The sequence below is a fragment of the Falco biarmicus genome, chromosome 1, assembly GCF_023638135.1.
Source record: "Falco biarmicus isolate bFalBia1 chromosome 1, bFalBia1.pri, whole genome shotgun sequence".
NCBI lineage: Eukaryota > Metazoa > Chordata > Aves > Falconiformes > Falconidae > Falco > Falco biarmicus.
Genome location: NC_079288.1, coordinates 30,564,022 through 30,571,732, shown reverse-complemented (window position 1 = coordinate 30,571,732; position 7,711 = coordinate 30,564,022).

Genomic DNA, 7,711 nt, shown 5'->3' with positions numbered 1-7,711 from the left:
GTTTCCTTCCACAAGTGACAGGCTGACAGCTACTACTCTTGGAAGAAGATGGCCTTCCAATCCTCAGGTCACCACACAGTGCACAAACAATTTCTTTCTTCTCATATCTGATTTGAAGCTATAGGAAATAGTGTAAGAGAACAGTGAAGCCATCTCTCCTATTGTCCATCACGTGTCACTGTGTCATGACCTGATTTCAACATGCCACATCTCAACAGGCAATTTGAGAGCTGTTGTTGTCCTTCCAGGCTTTATAAATGTGTTAAATGGGGTGGATACCTGGAGAAGAAATGTGCCATTGACTGTTGGACATTACGGGAGGGAATAATGTGTCATAAATCAGAGACACAACACTACTACAGCAGGCTAGCCAAGACTATGGACTATAAGAGTCCTTATAATTACATGTATTTGCTGAGTCAATAATTTAATATGTAAACTGTTCAGTGAGGCTTTACATCTCTCCTCTGGTCCTGCGTTCTAAATGATCACTTAAAAAAATACATCTGAAAACAGTGTTCAATTTTTTTCTTGGAGAGAGTTACTCTCACTGTTATACATGCTTCTTCAATTTTTTAAAAAACTCCAGAAAATCTTAGGCTGTGAAACATTTGGGGTTTTTGAAAGATTTTTTTAATTCTTCAGAGTGGTTTTCTTTAACCATGCTTAGAACAGAAGTGTCCTTCCCCCTGCAGTATTTTCACTTGCTTGTCACAAAAGTAAGCAGGCTAGAAAAACAGAAGTAGGAAACACAGTATATGTCTAGAAATCAGGGAGATTAAACATACCAGCAGAAAGCCACCTAGTTCCCACTCTCAATGGAAAAGTAATTGAAAGAAAGCACATTAGCTGACATAGCAGATTTATTCCTCTACATGGTGTTTCTTGTGCTCCCATTGCACCTTCTTCAGCAGGCTTTCATTCCTCCAGCTCTGCTCCTTTGCAGGGTTTCATCACCAGGCTTTATGGGTTTATGAGTGTGATGCTTCTTTTGCAAACAAAACCCCAAATCCTTCCACGAAGCAGGATTTGATTTTGATATTTTTTTCTTCAATTAAAAAAGTGGTTCCTTCAGGCTCCACAACCTCAGGCAGCTTAAATGAGCTAACTAATCTGCTGTTTTTAATTTAATAAACCAGTTCTAAATACATGCAGTTACCAGAAAGTGAGAATGCCCCAGGCAAGGTTGGCACTAAATGCTCTACAGATCAGAAGTTACATCCCTCCAGTTTTCAAGCTCTTCATCATTCAAGTTACCTGTTACCACATGGCATCAGTGCTACGCACCCTTGGAAGCCTAACTACTAGGCTTGTAGTGCTAAGCAAGCTGTAGCTGTCCACCAGTGATTCTGAACATAGATCTGAGCAAGTGAATTTATCTTTGACCAATAATGGCATTACTAGCTCTTCTACTCTGCCCTGTGCATAGAAATTCAGGCAGCTACAGTCAGACCTTACTCTGAGTAATTATTCAAATAGAACTCATCAGCGTTAGCAGGAAACCATGCTGTAAACATTTGTTGTCCCAGAGCTGCACTGAATAGGCAAAGTCCATTTCCAGCTGGGCTGTCTGGGGACAGCCATGAGCATGAGTCTGGAGCCTGTCGGGGACTCGCTCTTCTCAACCTGAAGACAGATGCTGTGGGTGCTGCTGGTTGTCACCCACAGCAGGGAGGGCAAGAACTACACAGAGACACTCTCGTCCTTTCTTCCTAGTATAGTGCTTACTCCAAACGAACAAAGCAAGACAAGACTCCGTTTGGATCAGAGAGAGATCACCTACCTCCAGGTGGGGTGTTAATCCAGCTCTGCATTCCCTTTTTGGCAACAGACTCCACAATACCCTTACAGCCTTAAACACCGTGAGGTGAAAGTACAGATAATCTCCAAATGTTTTACTTGCACCATAAAATAAGGCACCAGTCTTATTCCCACTCTGCAGTTGGACCCAGAGGCATGGTGGGCTTGAGCCAAGAGGGGTCTGGTTCTCTGGAACGTCCCACCACTGCCTCCCAAACAGGCAGCCCATTTGGCCTCTGCCAGCACTGGGCAAAGCTTTAGTTCTTCGTTTTTGATGCCTTATTCAAATCCTGCCACAGTCCCCCCCCACACCAGTTCAGTGTGAAAACAGGCCCATTGGGGTTGCAGAGCTTTCCCTGCAAGCGGGCAGAAGGGCCGTGTAAAAATCAAATCCACATGACTGTATTTACAGGCAACCAAAGAGAGGGTTGCTCTTCCAAGAAAAACTTTTCCATGTAAAAGAATTCTTAATCTCCCCTTTGACTGTCATTGTTGAAATGATGGCTTCGCAGGCTTGAAATTTAAGACCCTATCGGCATCTCTTCTGTTAGCCGTGATTTATGAATGGTTTCGCTGTTGATTATCCTCCAAGATTACAGCACAGCAGCCCTGACAGACAAGCAGAGGAAATTTCACAGGGTAACAGGCAGGTCCTTCTCCAGGGCAGCGAGGCAGGGAGGTGTGTTTTGACTCAAGTATGTAACAATATAAAAAATGCTGACTGGACTCCACAGGTAATCAAATACTCTGCATGTAGCGCCCTACTCAAAGGCAAGCAGAGTCAGCAGAAGTCTTTATGTTGATTTCTCTGTGCTTCAGATCCTTTGCTTGTTCTGTAATACAGCATTCAGGGTTTAGGGTTTTTTTGGTGGGTTTTTGTTGTTTTTTGGGTTTTTTTACTTTGATTGTGACACAAACTGTACAAACTGCAGTCAAATGGGAGAAGGCAACCTTTTCATGTAACACTATGCATGTTCTTCAGAGATCATCCTCCTTTACTGCAGTTGCAAAGTCTACTGTCTTGTCTGGGATATGCACTTTATGTCAAGCCCAGGATATTCAAAGGAAATTTGCTTCATTTGATTTATTGCCAAGAACAGGCACTCCTGACCCCAGAAAAGAGGATTTTGTGTCTTTCGTTCTCATTTCCTGCTAGACAGTTTGTTCCAAGTCACTGCTAAGAGGGACTGTTTATCTGGCGAGGATAACGGGGCCAGAGCAGGTGCAGCCATGACTAGAGGGAGCTGCACAGCATTCTGGTTGCTCCAACAGTGCAGGACTGACACAGCTGACAGGAGACAGGAGCAAGCTACAAGCCCTTGTAGTAACTTGGCAAAGCCATCTCTAAGGATGCTGCAAGGAGACCAGGTATCTCCTGAGAGAAGCTCTCAGAAGCAACTGCCTTGTGTTTCCTTCCTTCTGGACTGTGCCTTTCACTGAACCAGCCAGCCAAGACTCAAGAGTCCAAGTCGAAAAAATTTCTGAGGTGAGGGCTGACTGAAAAAAAAATGAGTAGACCTCTCAGGAAGTGATTTTATCTCTTGATAAATGGACTCTTCTTTTCAGGCAGAAAGATTCCTTTGATTTGAATTATGCCATGCTGCCCTGCAAAATTAATCATTACTGGCATGTGGTTTCCAGGTCTAGATGATGATACAAAGAGCAGAAAGCACATCCATAGTGCAGTGAGCAGCGGTGTGCCACCTTCACGCTTCGGATCATTTTTGGCTAAGGTGAACAACTCCATGAGGTGCCAGGCAAGGGTCTGGGCCTGAGGTACCCAGGTCCTGCTCTGTGTTGATATTCCCCTCAGTGGTGCTGCTCTTTTGGTGCCTTTCAGCACTATTATCAGGAACACACTGCAGAGAGGAGAGGCTGCACCTCTTTGGAGGGAACCAAAGAGCATAGTTACATCCAACTGTATTCGAAACCATTCTTACTGGGACTAGTTATGCTGTGGGTGTTCTGAAGGATCAGGTTTGACAGTGAACCAGAATGGACATTCCTAGCATTCTTCCCATTTTGCCACCCAGCCTGCTTCAGAAAAAGTCCTGATGTAGGTGTTTGTATCCTGTCTCTTTCTTCCCTCACTGTATTTGTCTTTCAAGCCTGGCAGCAGTGGAAGGAAACTTAGCACGTGATGCTGACATTCTGCCATGCCTGTGGGATGGCAGATTCCTGAAGTACTCAAATCTAGCTAAGAGAATAGCCAGGCAAACAGGAGGCAGAGGACTCATCAAAGCATGGAGAGGCTTGAATCCCAGTGGATTCAAGGAGGGATACCAGCTTTTATCCAGAAGCAGGGCTGCTCACACCAGGAAGGCTGTCTGGGCTCCTGCCCCCACTGCCCACACAATCCCTCTCTCATGACTTCCCACCTGCACTGCATCATTTTGTGCGTTTTGACCTGACTGTTCATGACACATCTTACTAGAGGGTTATTGAGTCATAAAGGGCTGCTGGATGTTATAGCACAGTTGTGTTGGATACAGGAGCCCAGCCAGAACCTGGACATATGGAAGGAAGGCAGAGAAAAGTATGGGGCTGCAGAGAGGCTGTAAGGGGATCCCAGGAATACCACCATGCGAGGAGTGCCAGATGTGAGTCCCATGGTACTTGGCAAGGCAAACAATAGCCAAGAGGAACAAACATTCAAGCATGTGCACAAAGTCACAGCATTTAACTGAGGGATCTCTGAAGACCACATAGCCCTAGGCAGATTTTGGTTTGTAAAGCCTCACCTGGAAACCTCAGACACAGCTGAATGGAGCTCCATAAGCCAGGTTGTAGATCACGTTGCATCCCTGGTGCTCTGCTCATTACATGAGAAAAGCTGTCAATGCCACATGCGGTATCACCAGCCTGGCAAACAGCAGGTCTCTGGTAGACCCTGCAGCTCCTGGCAAAGCACAGGGTTTTCTTCACAAGTGTTTCTTTACCCGTTTCAGGACTGGGCCTGGGGATTACGTTTTATAACAAAATAGACCAATGAAAAAAAGTTGGGGAAGTTCTGAGAAATGCGTGCTTCACAAAGCCCTCTTTAATTGATGTTGTCAGAATAACACCTCTGCCTGAGAATGAATCTTAACAGATGCACTTCTGCTGGAATTTTCCCTAGTTTTCTGCTACTTGAGTCCCCACTCCCTATTTATTGTTGTTTTACACTCAAATTCCCAGCTAGGCAGGGTATTCCTTTAGAGTAATTGCTGGTAGTAGAGGCCACTGTCCCACAGCCTATGCCTTCACACACTGCTGCCCTTGTACCACTGTGTTTGCACCTGTTTGTCTATACTCAGCTGCTTCAGAAAACTTCCCTCCAGACTTTTCCTTCCTCCTTGTCCCACCATACACACAAGGGCACAGTTTCCCTGTTCCCAAGCCAAGACACAGGAATGCACCAGTCCCTAGTGATTCCTTCCAGCAAATTAAGGATTGCTGAATTAAGGACAGTCTCAGTAGAGCAATATGGCCTCAACTAAAACTCCCGCACTTGTTTTTCTTCTTTGGTAGGGCACTGTGCAATATTTATGTCCTGTTTCGACAGGTCTAATTCTACTACCCCATATATACATCTTTGTCTGATCCTTCACTGAGTTTCCATGCAGGCAAATTTTCACTGGCCATGAGCTGGATACTGTGGCTCCAGGAGGACTTTTGACCGAAGAATGAGTCATTTCCATCACAGCCATCAGGACAAGAGCATTTCTTACCACCTGCCCACCCTGTGCTTTATGCAAGAGAGCTACATCTTGAGCTTGAGTGGGTGAACAACCTACTACTAACTCTAAACATAATAATAACAATTAATAATAATAATAATTAGAACAACAACAACAGTAACAATACCAACATAATTATGTGCACACACATACCCTGCAGAACACAGCAGCAGTTTTGCCAGTTGTAAGTGCAGTCGATGCACCTACAAATGCTTGGGGATGCTCAGCAGTGCCTGGCACTTCAACTCTTCAGAGCTCAGCAAACCCTAAACCATGAACACCCACCTCTGTACTGAATATTTGTATTGTACTGAAATTTACCTTTAAAAATACATGTTATTTAGCTCCAGGAAAAATTGTAATTTTTCAAAACAAGAAAAAAACAGTCTTCCCCCAACTGCTCCCCAAGCTAAGATACACCTCTCTAGGAGTAAAGAATAGTGCACTCACCCCTGTCCAGTGTCTCTTTGTCCTGCTCCTTTTTTCTCCTTGGAGGAAGGCAACTCTGAAGGCAGTCCTTCCCCTTGCACATACAGTCTTGCCAGTTCAGAAGAGGGGCAGGGGAACAGGGCTGCAGGGGAACTGCTGGGCTGAACGCCTGAGTTCACAGTGTTAACTGGCTGGAGAATCCTATTACATGATAGGTAGCAAGCCAGGGCCTAATTTATGGAAATTTTGACCTTTGGTCCCCTTTGACATTTTCAGATCAGCCGTAGCCTGTGTGAGACTTTAGAGCCCTTACAGTAAGGGGCTCTAAATCAGCCTGTTCAGCTGCTGAAGCAGACAAACGGGTCAGAGGTAAGAATTCACTGAGGTTCGTGTGTGGGCTGCTCAGTGCCTGTTTGACATTTATAAATCAGTGACATTCCTCTGCACAGCTCAGTGCATACAGATCACTTCAGTCACTCTGAGGAGGGCCCCTCATTTCTGTCAGGGCTGGATTTGGGCATCCTTGGCCTTTCCTTTTGACTTGAGCAAGAATACGTCTAAACAAATCCAGCTTTATGAGCTGGTGAGTTCACCTACCACCATACAGTGTGACCCGCTCCCTCAGGAGGATGGAGTGCAGGTCCTTTTCAGGCCAACCTTACCTCTGAGGACTTTTATATATATACATTTAGATACATAAAACACTTATCACCATATTGATAAACACTCTTTGGAACCACTCTTGACGGCAGAGGTAAGAACAAGAGTCAGTCTGTTAGTACCTCAGCACTTCAGGGCTTGGGCGTGAAAGCCTCCATCACTAGGTGCAATAACAGACCCCTGATGTTTCATCAACCACCACGACAAACATTGTGTTTGGTGGGTTTGTGGCACAAACAGCCACAGTCCCATTCTGCGGGGTGCTGGGCCAACAACTCGGACCCAGAGGCAGCGGCCAGTTGGATTCCAACAGTTTCCCATGGAAACCTATTTGCCGCAAATAAAGCTCCACCGGGCTGAGCCTTATGAGTGGGCCTGCCCCAGATTTCTCACAGTCTAGACTCTATGTAGAAAACATGATGAGAAAAACATAACCAGGGCTGTGGACAAGGTAACATTAATGTCAGCCAGTTATTGTGCAATAAATGTCCATATCAGCTTCAGCAATCCTGACCTGTTTAACTGCTGCTTGCTTCTCTGAACGCCGAGGGCTGGTAGGGGCTCTCCATTCCCCTCAGTGCTGGCAGTGCCTCTGGCATAGGCTGCTCCTCCTGGCTAGCGGCTGTGCTGGGATGTGGGATGCCCTCCCATTGCATTTATGGTGGCCTCAAACACAGAGTGGCCGCCAGCTCCTTGGCGGTCATGGACCAGCAGCTGTTGAGCCAAAGGAAAATTGTGTTTTGGGCTGCGCTAAGTGTGAGGGGAAAGGGCCGCCATGAGGGTACAACCAGCACAGGGAACATGGCGGGCTGTACACCCAGGTAGACAGCACTGCCGTGGTGACTTGCTGTCCTGGTGAAGCCACCCTCAGCCACCTCAAAGCAGAAAGACCACGGCTCCTGAGAAGAGCTGTTCCTTCATACCTACACACCTTGGCACTGAGGAGAAAAGCTGCCGGGGAGGGGGCGTGGGGGTGAAAGAGGGATGGAAGTCAGAACTGAGGGAAAAGTCAGGCAGAACTGAGGGGAAAAACCGGACAGAACCGAGGGAAACGAGCAGAGGGCAGCCGCAGCTGTGTGGCGGCGAGCGGAACGCGAGCAGCC